We start from the raw sequence: 13,574 nt of genomic DNA, 5'->3' as shown, positions 1-13,574 counted from the left end.
CTCAGTCTCCCCTTCCATGAACTGGAAACGAAGACAGCCACCCCAGATAGGAGTGAGGCTGGAGTCAGTTCCTTAGCACACGCAGCAGAAGGGCTGCTGGCTGGGGCGTGCAGGTTCTGGCGTTCTGAAACAAGATTCCCTGGCACTAGCTAACCAGGCTTCCTTAGTAAGAGAAAAGCCCAAACAAGCACACCCTCGCGCTTCCACAAACCTGTTCCCAGTGCAGCTCCCACGGCAGGTGAACTAACTGCCTGCCAAGCCCTGAAGGCTCTCAAAATGCAGCCAGAGTTCTGAGAGGTTTCCTGTGACTATGTAAATGTCTAATTAAGCAAACAAAGGGTCATGAGAAGCCATCACAGAATGCGGGGAGCCCCCCCCCCACCTGTTCCTTTCTTCCATAGCAGGGGTCAGGAGCTAGGTCTCCAAATGAAAAGAATGAAAACCAAGAAGCAGCAGTGGTTCTGTTTAAAAACACAGAAAAAACAAAGGAGGAGCAGCCAGCAGCCTGGCAGTGGAGGGCAGAGTGGCAGAGCAGCGGAGCACAGAGCGTGGCTGCTGCTTCAGAACTATGTACGAGAACGGTGTTGATGGGAAGATTAACTGAGCCAGGGTAACTCTGCAGGGTTCACATGGTTAGACAGGAAGAGGCCGACAGACACCGAGTGCATAGGACGAGCCGCATTTACAAAGTATGATGTTGTTTTCTAAGAAGCATGAACTAGAGCATCACACTAATTAGGCTGGCTAGTATAAAAACAAAAACAAAGATAGCACGTGTTGGCATGGATGCAGAGAAGTCAGAACCCCCTCCACTGCCGGCAGGAAGATAAGCTAGGGCAGCCATGATGGACTGCAGCCTGGGGATTCCCAGGAACCTCAAGGGTTACTGTACAACCTAGCAATTTTGCTTCTGAGAATAAACCCCAACTTCTGGTCCTGGGGGGCTCAAGGAAACTTTGCCGTTCTTCACATGGAGAGAGGGTGGAAGGAGCCCACTTGTTCACAAGACAGGTGAGAGAAGAAACAAACTGCAGCCCACCTTGTGCACAGTGCTCTGCCTCTTACCCAGGGCTTCCTGACGGCTGTGGCGGAGCAGGCCAGGCCAGGCCAGGCCAGAGAGGAGGACTCTAGAGAAACCACAGGGGGGAAACAGCAAGCCAGCTGCCCAGCAGCATGGGTTATCCCTGGCTACTGAGTTATCCCTGGCTACTGAGTTATCCCTGGCTGCTGAGTTATCCCTGGCTGCTGAGTGACCCCTGGCTGCTGAGTGACCCCTGACTGCTGAGTGACCCCTGGCTGCTGAGTGACCCCTGGCTGCGGGGCAAAGTTTGTTACATTTTACCTTATGTGGTAGGTTTTGAGTTTTTTGGGTTGGGGGGGGGGGGTTTGGGTTTGTTTTGCTTTGGTTTTGGTTCTTCAAGACAGGATTTCTCTGTCTGTCCAGAACTAGCTCTGTAGACCAGGCTGGCCCTGAAATCACAGACATCCCCCTGCTTCTGCCTCCTGGGTGCTGGGAGCTTAGGATGGCTGCCACCTCTCTGGATGGCCAGTATTTCCTCTGAGAGGGTACATGCAGGCAGGGGCAGCAGAGGGGCTCTGAAGCAACAGTATCCAAATGGTTTGCCCTGTGAAGCTCTCACATTTATTTATTCAACAAGCATCCGGCCAGCCTCGGCTCTCAGGAAACAGCCAGAATGACAGGTCCTACACAAGCAGAACAGAGCTCCAGGTACTGAGGCTGATGTCTCAAGGTCACCTAGGAAGGGGGTATACGGTCAACAGCAAAGATCCACAGGGTGGCCATGTTAGGTCCTTCCTGAGTAGACAGTTGCAAAAAGACCAGGCTGGCCAGAGAGGTGAGCAGGATATGGCAAGACAGGATGTGGCCAGAGAGCGTATTATGGGCAGTAGAGAGTCCAGGCTCTCCTGAAGAAGTGTCCAAGGTCTCCTAGCCCCAGTCTACAGGACCCCCTTAACTGCCTGCCCTACCGGCAAAAGAGACAGGGAGACAGAGTGGGGACTTGTGTAGGAATTCAAGCTGGAGGCAGCAATAGGAAGGAAGAGGTCTATATGGGAGTCAGAAGCAACAGGAACCTCTTGGAGTAAAACCAGTAAAGAGAAGAGAGAGGCCAGGACTGCCTTCGGCCTCAGGCCTGAGCAGCAAGGGGGAATGGCCAGCTCTGGGAGAAGTGAGCTGGAAGGCACGGAAGGTCAGCGCTGAGTGAAGAAAGCAGGTCGTGAGAGGGGAAGGTCAGGCGCACCCCTGCCCTTATGTCTTAGGGTGTATATAACACAGACTTACTTCTAGACCTTTCGTTACGTGCAATAAGAGGCTGAGTTAGTGAGGAGGGAAGAGAAAAAAGGACAGAGTGGAAGAGAAAGGAGTCGGGGAGGAATGAGGAGCAGACAGAGAGAGCAGGGAGCCCGGGAGGGCTGAAAGGAACGAGGCAGAAGAAAGCTTAGACAGTGTGCTATGCTTCTTGGGTAGGGGTGTCCTGCATTGGCCTGGGTCTAAGGAGACACACAGGTGGTACACAGTAATGACAGCCCCTGGGAGGCACAGCTACACACCTGTCTGATGACGCAGAGGAGCAGAGTCCAAGAGGACCAGTCAGTCCCAGCTTGCTATCAAGGGTGAAGGCGAGAGGAATCTTTGCCAATTGGTCTTCCTAATTGAATTGAATGTTCACTGTCAGGCTTTAAAGATTCATTCCCAAACACTGCCACAGCCCTGAGTGTCTGCCTTTTTTCAACCAAGTAATTAGAGATCCCAAACTGCCTTCACAGGATTAAGGAGCCCAGTCTCCTGTAGACTGTTCTGAGATGACTCCATGTATTAGCTACAATTATTAGCACGGTCTGTGTGTCCAACCAAAGCCACACATCTGACAAGAACATGACGGGAAAAACACAGTAGAGTTGAGTGTCTGTGTCACCGACCAGTACTGCCACTGCCACTGCAGCTGTCTGGGGTCTCTGAGGACGGCCCAGCCTATTGCTTCGGCCTCAGGCAATGTTCTTGATTGCCTTTTGGTTTGGGTTTTGTTTGCATTTTATTTAAGTTATTGAAAGGGGACATATGCATGTCATAGGAAATGTGTAGAGGTCAGAGGACAACTCTGACAGACAGTTCTCTCAGCCCACCAATGGTTCCAGAGATCAAACTCAGTGGCTAGGTTTGTGCAGCAAGCACCATTACCCACTGAGCCAGCCTATAGGCCCTGCTGCTTGTTTTGAGAGAAATACACTCTCCTTACAAAGAACTCAAACTCTAAAGCGTGTGTGTGGCACGCGGGGTAGGTATTACTATGGTATGGTTGTTTCTCGGGTTACATGGGAAATAAGCACAGTCCAACAAAATATATTTTTCAAAGACAGAAAAAGAAAATCAAATAAGAGTCTCCCCTATGTCCACACCTAGGGACAACTGACTGTCACATTTCTGGGGGTGGCTGTGCTGGCTTTGAGATCCAGTGGCAGTAGCTTTTGACTCACCAGCTCCTGCTGCTCCAAAAAACACTCTGCCAGACCACTCCCTAACTCACAGCTCCCTAGGAGTCCACACAGTTCGTGCCTTCCTTTGCCAAGGGGACATGAGCAGCCCATTTGTGCACAGGAGCCGGAGGAACCTTTCCTGGGGTGTTTCAAAGCTCAGGCCTGCTTTCATCACAGACTGAGATGGAAATAAACCAAGCTGGCTGCGTAGCACACTGGTAAGGCACAGTAGGGAATCCAGGTCCTGGGCATCTTATGTGAAGCATGGCTGTGAAGCTCAGACACATCTTTGTCAAATGGACTCCTGATGAGTTTAGGGGCTAGTGCAGATGCATTTTTTTAAATTCTGGACTGTTCAACTCTAACACATAGAAACGTAATCCACTTTCTACACTGGCCTTGAATTCTGCACCCTTAGTCACTTTTTAGTTTTAGGTGTGTTAAGAACCCAGTGGCAATGTTTTCCCACAGACTCCTGTGTCATCTGCAAATACAGTTTTCATCCTCCTTTGCTTTCTTGCGCGGGCTGTAATCTCCACGGCCGGGCCAAAGAGACACAGGAAGAGAAGTCAGTTTTCCCTTGCTCCGAATCACAAAAGAAAAGCAGTCTGTCTTTTCTCCAGCACGGGGGGGGGGGGGGGGGGGGGACACGACTCAGAGTCTTGTACATGCTAGACAAACACCCTACTATTAAGACACACACACTCCAGTCTTTTACATACACTCCCATTGAGACAAACACATCACACACACACACACCATTCATTCTTTTACACAGCCGAGTATGTTGCCTGAGCTGTCTTTGTAGAAAGCCCTTATCAGTTGAGAGACCCCTTTCTTCTGTTTTCTCAAAGTTGTTTTTTTTAAAAAAGCTGTTCTGTGTGTATGTGTGTTACATCTGTCGAGTGATCAGCATGTGTTGAGTCCAGGAGCATGTACGCCATGAGAGGTCACAGAACAACTTTGGGCAGTTGGTTCTCCCCTTCAAATGTGAATCCTGGGCCTCAAACTTAACCATTAGGCAAGTGTTTTCACTTGGCTGGGTCACTGTACTGGCCCTGAAAGTTGCTTTAAAAAAAACAAAACAAACAAACATATGTGATCAGGAATGAATGTAGACATTTGCCAGAATCCATCTACTGAAATGGTCTTACTGGCTTTCTCTTCATAGTTACTCACTAATGCTAGGGTTCCATCATCAAGAGCTGCTCTGCTCTGACTGATCCTCAAAGCCCAAGCCAAGCTCCCATTCCTGGGACCGATCCTGCCTAGTCATGATATTTTAAGTGCATAGTTGGATGGATTTGCTAAAGTTCTGTGAAGTGGAAACTTGAGGGTTCTTTGGAAAGTCAGTTGGATGGTGTTTTGCTGGGGCAAACATGTGAAAGTGGACACAGGTGTGAATCACTAAGACAGACTCGAGAAGGAACATCTGACTAAAGCAGACACAGGAGAGAGGATAGCCTACCAAAGCAAGCATGTGAAATAATCCATGATGAAGGATTCTTTGCTACCAGCACACATGTATTGGTCCGCCTTACATTGTGTCATTGAGCTGCATTTGTCAGGACTCCATAGAGAGATACACACCAAAACATTTGGTGGTGTGCTGCAGTTTCTTGCCACTTCCGAGGACTCGGGCTGACTGCATGCACGTGCTGAGGCAAAACCCGAGCTGAGGCAAGGTCCGTGAAGGACACGTGACGTCTGGAGGGTATAAATAGGACTCTACAGAACGATGGAGACAGAGCTTTGCTTGCTGGTACAGCTAGCTATGCTACACTTAAGGGTCTCCAGTCTTTGATGATTTTCCCTGAGAGAGGCACCACAGAGAACTTCTCCTGGTGTCCCTCCTGCTGACTCCAGGCAAGGCTGAGGCCTGACTATCTCTGCTAGGTCGTGTCGCTGCTGCTACTAACGGGACTCTACTGAATTGGACTGTTGATCTATCTGTGAAGTGATTGTGAGTGGACTGAGCTGCTGCTGCCTGCTAACCTATGAACTAAACTGACGATTTCCAGACATCACAGACTAGAGTTGCCCTAAAGAACCTTTCTGAACAGGTCCACTTCCCCCATATCCTTTCTTTTCCACTTCCCCTGGTGGGTGGTGGGCTACAAGGGAGATTAAAGCGTTTCAGAGCCATCATTAAAAGTAAGGTTTGAAATAATTAAAATTAGAGCTTTGACAAAAAGCTGTGCCAGCTCATGAGAGCTATGGGATGGATGCTTGCTGCTGTTAGGTCTTGTCTTGATGTCAGGAGAACTCGTGAGGTATTCCTCCACTTTGACATACCAGAATAGTTCTAGGGTAGCTGCTGTAACAACACCCCCAAAGTGAGTGGCTTGGACAACAGATGCCCACTGAGGGCTACAGGAGTAGGGTCTGTTGGCAGCTCTTTCTATGCCTAAGTACTGCCTTCATGTCTGCCAGTCATCCTCCATGCATGCTTGTCTCCAGACCCCCCTGTGTGCACACCAGTCACTCCACCAGAGACTGCCTCTTACAGACTCAATCTCCATCTATGGTTATGTTGTGAGATGCCAGAGGTTAGGACTTCAGGAGAGAAATTGAGGGTGGCAGAGGTACGTGTAAGCCGACCTACAGCCAACGGGTACTCTCTCTCTCTCTCCTTAGATGTTTGTTAGAACTCATTAGTGAAGCCATTAGGGCCTCGAGTTTTCCTTGTGGGAACAGTTTGAACTAAAAATTCAATTATTTCCATGGCTATGAGATATGTTTCTTCTTGGGTAAGCTTTTATTATTAGGGTCTTCTGGGGGATTCTTCGTGTCACCTAAGCTGTGGCATTCATTAGCGCACGCTGATCGTGCATTGCCTCTGTATCCTTTCAATACCCCTAGCATCTATAATTAGCTCACTCTAATCATCTCTCATATTGGTAATTTGTGTCTTTTCTCTACATTCTTGATTCTAGCTAAGGCTTATAACATTCATTCCTGAGGTGGGCGTGGTAACTGGCTCCTGTAATTCCACCCTCAGAGGAGACTGAGGCAAGAGCATGGCTGGGAGTTAAAGGTCAGTTTGGGGTGCAGAGCAAATAAAAATAAAATCAGTTTGGGCTAGAGAGATCACTCTGCGGGCAAAAGTGCTGGTGCAATGACCTGAGTTCAATCCACAGAACCCACGGTGGAGGGAGAAAACAATGCCTGAAAAGTTATCCTCTGGCCGCCACATGTGCACCATGACACATACGCTCCCACGTGGGTCGTAAATGCAACAAGCATGCTAAACTCAGCTTTTAAATTTTGCCAAAAAAACCCAAAAAGGGCATTATTTTAAATAGCTGACTTTCTTTGCGGCGTCCTTCCCCTCTATTTTGTCCACTCTGCTCTCCATCATTTACTGGGTTTTGGCCTTTCCTAGTGTGTGATTGGAAGTTGGGATCACTGGAAAATTTCCTCTAAAAACTCAAGTACCCGGTGCTACAAAGCTGCTGCAGCCGTGCTGGTCTGCACCACCTCAGAATACTCCCTACAACAGTATCTGCCTAGAGGCTCAGTGCCACTTTGTTCTGTCTGTAGTGAAGCTGGGGGGAGAACCCAAGACTCTCAAGTGCTGACCACACCCCAAACTGGACCTTCAGCCATTAGAAATGTGTCTAGTTTCCAAATATTAGGGAACTTTCCAATTATCTGCATTGCTGATTTTTTTTCTTTCACTTACTCCTGTCCTAGGAAATCAACTGGGAAAGACTTCAATCTTTCTGCGCGTCCCAGCCAGTTTGTTTGACGGCCACACCATGGTTATCTTGGTGGATATCCAGGTGCACTTGAAAGGAATCTGCACTCTGCTGTTGTGATGCGGAGGGTCGCATGGCTGTCAATCAGGCTGGCCAGCGACAGTGCTGTCCCAGTCCTCCAAATCTAGTCTAGTTTTCCGTCTGTGTGATCTACAGTTTATTGAGAAAGGACTGGAAAACTCCAGGCCATTGGTGGGTTTTACTGTCCGTACATCCCGTCCTGGCGGCTTTGCTCGTGTGTTTTCGAGTGCTCTCGTTCCGTGTGTATGTAAATATCTACGTGGCTGCTGTTGTGCACCTTGGGGGATGTGATATGATGAACTGATCCCTCCTGCTATTATAAGATGACTCTCTTTATCCCTGTAATACTTCTGCTCTGAAACCTGCTTTGCCTGATATTTATACAGCCAGGCGGGCGTTCCTTTATTACTGTTAGTCTTGCTTATCTCCCCGTCCTCTCCACTTAACCTTTCCCTGCTTTATATTTAAGGTGAGTTTCCTGCAGGCGCTGGATAGTTGTGTGTTGCCTTTCAATCCAAACACTCGTCGTCTTTTAAGTGCGGTGTTTAGACTTCCCACTTGTTTTTAAGGTTGACGTTTGTGTGGTTTACCTGCCTGGTATTTCCCCTCATTCTGTGCACCCTTCTCAGTCTTCTGTTATTCCACTATATACTTCCCACTGTTAGGAAAACCAAAGACAAGCATTGTCTTACTATCCGCCACTTTAAGGTTTGCAGCACACATCTGTGACTTGTTCTGACCTACCCTCAAGTCACGCCACCACTTCCCTCATGACGTAAGAAAGCAACGCACTCCGTTTCCCCATCTTTCATCTCGTGTGTCCGCTGCATTATGGTAAAATGCAACCGGAGCTGGCTTGTGAGTGGGGACAAGCACTGGCAATGCCACGTGCGCTCACCGTCCTGCACCCACCTTTCCAGGACAGATGGAGAATCCCACTCAGCGTCAGTTCCCCTCTGCCTCAAGGACTCCTGTTCCCGGTGAAAAGTTCCCACTGGCTTTTGAGTGTCTGAGAAAAGTATTGCCTTCGTCTTTTCAAGGCCTTTCGCTGGGGATTGTAAGCAAAGGCTCCTGAAAGACCTCACCTTACTCTGAGCCCTCTGCAAGCCTGAGTCACTGGTTAGAGCTTCAGTAACTGAAAGGGGCCGAAGGTTAAAGACCCAGGCTCCATTTCCCGTTTCCATGCGACCGACCGGACAGCCTGTGAGTAGCTGGTAGAACCTTTTGGACTGTAGTGACAGATCACTAGCTCTCAGCAGCCCTGAGACGAAGCAAGACTAGCACAGAGACTTCTCTGCCTTGCTGCAGCCTGTTCACATGGTGTTCCACCAACGCACCTGGAAAGTGTCTTGACTTATGACTGTCTTGTTACCATAAAAATTCAGTCTCGTGGGAACATAGATTTGGGGTGACCTGAACCTGTGTCCCAAGGCCATAGGCATGCTTGTTCTTAGCTCAATGATAAACTATTATTCCCACTGAGGTGAGAGTCATGTTTGTTTTTTAATTAGTGTTTTCTTTTTTTTTTCTATTCTTATTTCCTTATTTATTATATATATGAGGGTTTGCCTGCACATACACCTGTGCACCACATGCATACCTGGTGCCTTGGGGGGGCCAGAAGATGGCATCAGGTCTCCTGGAACAGGAGTTTCATGGTGATAAGATACCATGTGGCTGCTGAGAACTGAATGTAGGTCCCCTGCAGTAGCAGCCAGTGCCCTTAACTACCGAGCCGTTGCTGCAACCCTGAGGGTTGTGTTTTTATGCTGATAGCATCAAGTGTTCACTTGCAGTGCTGTGAGTTTCCCATTTCAGTGTTTAAAGGGGAGTGTCTCTATCATCTGAGATTATCCGGGTTCCTCTGGATAGTGTGTCTTTTTCCCCTTTTAAGATTTTCCAAGCGAGAGAGATGGCTCAGTGGGCACAGCACTCACCTCACATGGATGAGATCTTGAGTCTGAATCCCAACAACTAATGTAAAAGTAGAAGCCATAATGGGTTCAATCCCAGTGTTCCTGCCATGGATGGCCAGGCAACTAGGCAGGCACACACAAGATAAGAGACCCTATCTCAAACAGGAGGGACGGCAAGAACTGACACCTAAAATGACCTCCACATGTGTACACAGCACAAGCCCCCCCCCCCCCAACACACACACTTTTTTTTCCTTTCTTTTCTTTTTCTTTCTATTTATTTATTTATTTATTTATTTTGGTTTGGTTTGGTTTTTGGTATTAGAGGTAAGACAAAAGGCTGTCCTGGAATCTGTTATGTACCAAGCTGACCTCAAAGTCACTGAGGTCTGCCTACCTCTGATTCCTGAATGAAAAAAAAAAAAAAAAAAAAAAAAAAAAACCACACTTTTAATAAAAAGATTTTTGTGGCCCTGCTACAGCTGAGAGTCATGTTACCATGTGCATGGCCTATGTTACCACCAAAGGCCATGTAGATGTCCTTAGTCTGTGCCTGAAGCCACATAGCTGTCTGTGGGTCATGCTGCCACCTGGGGCCACATTGATGGGAGTGGCCTGTGCAGCCACCTGGGGCCACATTGATGTCTGAGGTCCATGCTGCCAACAGAGCCCATGAGGATGTCTATGGCCTGTGCTGTCTCCTGAAGCCATGCTGATCTCCATGGGCTGGACTGCCCCTGGGGACCACATTGGTGTCCTTGGCCCACACACCAGAGGCCAAGTTGATGTCCTTGATCTGTGCTGCCACCGAAGGTCATGACGGTGTTCATGGCCTGTGCTGTGGCAGAGGGCTATGTTAACGTCCATGGTCTGTACTGATAGCAGACTAGGCTGAGGTCCATGGCACATGGTGACACAGAGTACCATGAGGATGCCATATTTATTCCGTGCTCCCACTGACTATAAAGATTAAGGAAGCTACTTTGGCAGGGGTGTTGATGACTGCAGACTCACAGTGGAGAAAGAGAGTCATAGGAGACTTCTGTGACAACACTTATCCAGAGACCTCCCCCACCCCACCCCACCCCACCCACCTCCGCTGCCAAAGTAGCAGCATAGCCGGGAAGCCACTGCAGAGAACTCTTAAATTGAAGGATGCTAAAGTGTAGCTCTCCACAGATAGTGGCTTCTGGTTGGGGTGCAGGTGGGGAAGGGCTCAGTTTTCTTTAAGGGGCTGGACACTGGGAGTTTGAGCTTGCTCCAGTGAGTGTATAAGCAACACAAATTGGACTTGTTTTGTTTGTTTGCTTTTGCTTCTCTCTTTCAGGGGAGGAGTCACAAGAGTGGGGAACAGACCTAGGAGGACTGGTCAGTGAGTCCAATGGGGTGCATTAATCAATGCAAATATTACATTGAAAAATAAAAAAATAAAATAACAACAATTTCTTAGCTAAGTGTGGTGAGGCACATCTGCAACCCCAGTCTTCTGGGCTGGGCCAGTGCTCAGAAGCTGAGGCAGAAGGGTCTCCAGTTCAAGGCCAACCTGGGGGATCTAGTAAAAGACCCTGTCTCATTTTGTAGAGATAGCCTTTATTTCTACATATTATCTTTCTCTAAGCATACTCATGTCCTGTGATGCCTGCGCATGCCTACCCAGCACTTTGCTCTGGGTAGGGTGTTACTTTCCTCGAGTCTGTAAACATTCCTGCCTATAGTTTCTAATCTAGTAATCTCATGCTATATATTTTTTGTTTATAATGTTTCGCATCTGTTTTTTGTTAGCCATGGCACACGTGGAGGTCAGAGGACAACTTGCGGGAGTTGTCCACCATGTGGGTCCCACAGATCAAACACAGGTTGGTAAGCACCTTTCCCCACTAAGCCATCTGGCCGCTGTCATCCATATCTCTTCGTTTAACATGGCGTACCTTTCTCCGTGGGTTTACTGACTGTGCCCCTCCTCTGTGCTGCTTCTGTGTTGGACCTCTGCACAGCTTGCCTCTTGTTTGGGGCTCACATTTTCCTACTTCAAGCGCTTTGGAATTCTTATTTGGATGCTGGACAGAGTGAATGTTACTTTACAGGTGTTTCCCATCTCCATATTCCTATAAAGATCTTTGTAGTTTCTTCTAGAACATAGTAAAATACTTGGAGACAGCAGGCTCGTGACAGCAACACTTCTCCAGTCCACCACTCCCCAAACCCTGGCTAGAAGTTGACTCCTATTCCCACTTCAGCCTCTCAGGGACATCACAGGACCATGGTCTCTCCTCTATTGCTAAGCCAGTAACAGACACAACCGAGCACTTGTCTTATTTTGATACATTTACCTTCATGGCCCGTGTTCCATATCTGAAAACCACTGCATGAACATTTTGCAGGGCTTCTTACAACCTGGTCTCTATTCCTCCTCATGAACTAGGAGCATTGAGCTCCACAGGATACTTAGAAATGTGAGATGGATCAGGAGGTAAAGGTGCTTGCTGCCAAGCCTGAAGACCAAAGTTTAATCCCCAGAACCCACATGGTGGAAGGGAAGAACTGACTCCGTCTAGTTGTCCCAATCCCCACATGAGCAACAGAACGTGAGAGAGTATGCGTACACACACAGGCACACATACACACTAAATGACATTTCAGAAGTTTCTGGGATGCTTGGAAACCGTTGCCAACCATCCTCAGCTCTCCCTGTTGCTTGGTGAGTCATTACTCGTTGCCAACATAACCCCGCTGTGATCAGAAATCCTTTGGTTTGTGCCAACCTCAAGGAAGCAGAGCTGAGGCTGAGAGGCACGTGAACCCTACACATCTCATGTAGAGCACTCCATGAGTGTCAGTCAGGCGAGTCGCAAGATCATTCTGGTCTACTTTGGCCGACTTGTTCAGTTCCTACAAGCAACTGTTTGAAGAAGGGTGTTAGGTCTCCAGCTGGGATTGTAGATTTGCTGGCTCTCCTTCTGTGAAAACTCTTCTCAAGCACTCAGCTGTCCTGCTGGCCAGTGAGCATGCACACCTGTCACTACCTTCTTGATGAATCTACTCTTTCCCCCTGCCACACCACCCTCCTGGCCTGCTCGTCTCGCCTGGCCAGCCTTCCCCTGCCCTTCGAGCTCACTGTGGATGCTGTGGATGCTACTTTGTATTCAGTTTGTTGACCTTTACCCTAGTTGTTCCTTTCCTGACAAACCATACCACTTCTCAACAGCAGTAGCATGTTCTTTTTTAAATGCATTTATGGGTGTTTTGCCTACATGTATGTTTGTACAACACAGAGGCGAAAAGAGCATGTCAGACTAGAGTTGGAGTTACAGGCAGGTGTGGGCTGCCACATGGGTGCTGGGAATTAAAGCCAGACCCTCTTCAAGAGCAGCCAGTGCTTTTGACCACTGAACCATTCCCAGTCTGACTTTTTACTCCATTCTGACAATCTCTTTTCATTGTCGCATTTACTTTATTTAATGAAGCTGTTGATGGAATCAGATTTTTATTTGCTGTTTGTTTTCCTTCTCCCCCTCTCTTTATTCTTCGTTCTCCTTTATGGCCTTCTTAAACATACCTGAATTCCATTTTCCTTGGCTTCTAGCCTTTTAGCTATCTCTTTACATTATCTCTTCAGTGCTTGCTCTGGGGTTCGGATATACATCCTTAATGTCTTGTTGCCTTCTTGAAGATGAGGCTGTCCCAGTTCCACACACAGCATGGGACTATAACTGTGCTCCCACCAAGCCCACAGTTCACCCGTAGCACCATGGATTGCATTGATGGGTGCCATAAACCACACAATGCAGCCTCCTCCACCTTCAACATTATGTGTGTTTTTAATTTAAGATGAAATAGTCTTTCAGACCCTGACACGCATATTCCCGCTCCTGTGTCCTCCAAGCCTTGCTGCATCCTAGCAGACGTTACCCCGTGGAACCCTGAAAACCTTCTAACAACCACCACAGTGCTGCGCACCTGTGGCACTGAATGTCAAAGTCTTCATTTACTCAACACACACACACACACACACACACGCTCCATGCTCACTCAGAACACACACTGTACCTTCACTCAGCACCCACACACTGCACCCTCACTCAGCACCCACACACTGCACCCTCACTCAGCACACACACACTGCACCCTCACTCAGCACACACACACTGCACCCTCACTCAGCACACACACACTGCACCCTCACTCAGCACACACACACTGCACCCTCACTCAGCACCACACACACTGCACCCTCACTCAGCACACACACTGCACCCTCACTCAGCACACACACACTGCACCCTCACTCAGCACACACACTGCACCCTCACTCAGCGCACACACACTGCACCCTCACTCAGCACACTCAGCACACACACACTGCACCCTCACTCAGCACACA

At 48.4% G+C, this 13,574-nt stretch overlaps 1 protein-coding gene across 11 annotated transcripts in view; it reads right to left on the bottom strand.

Moving 5' to 3' along the window:
• The window catches only part of Wdr25 (WD repeat domain 25), a 134,303-nt gene that overhangs the window by 48,344 nt on the left and 72,385 nt on the right, over positions 1-13,574 (bottom strand). The gene's annotated exons all lie outside the window — the stretch shown is intronic.

This window comes from Mus musculus, chromosome 12 (assembly GCF_000001635.26).
Source record: "Mus musculus strain C57BL/6J chromosome 12, GRCm38.p6 C57BL/6J".
Lineage (NCBI taxonomy): Eukaryota > Metazoa > Chordata > Mammalia > Rodentia > Muridae > Mus > Mus musculus.
The sequence above is the reverse complement of the archived record's forward strand: the minus strand, read 5'-3'. Positions and strand labels throughout refer to the sequence as shown.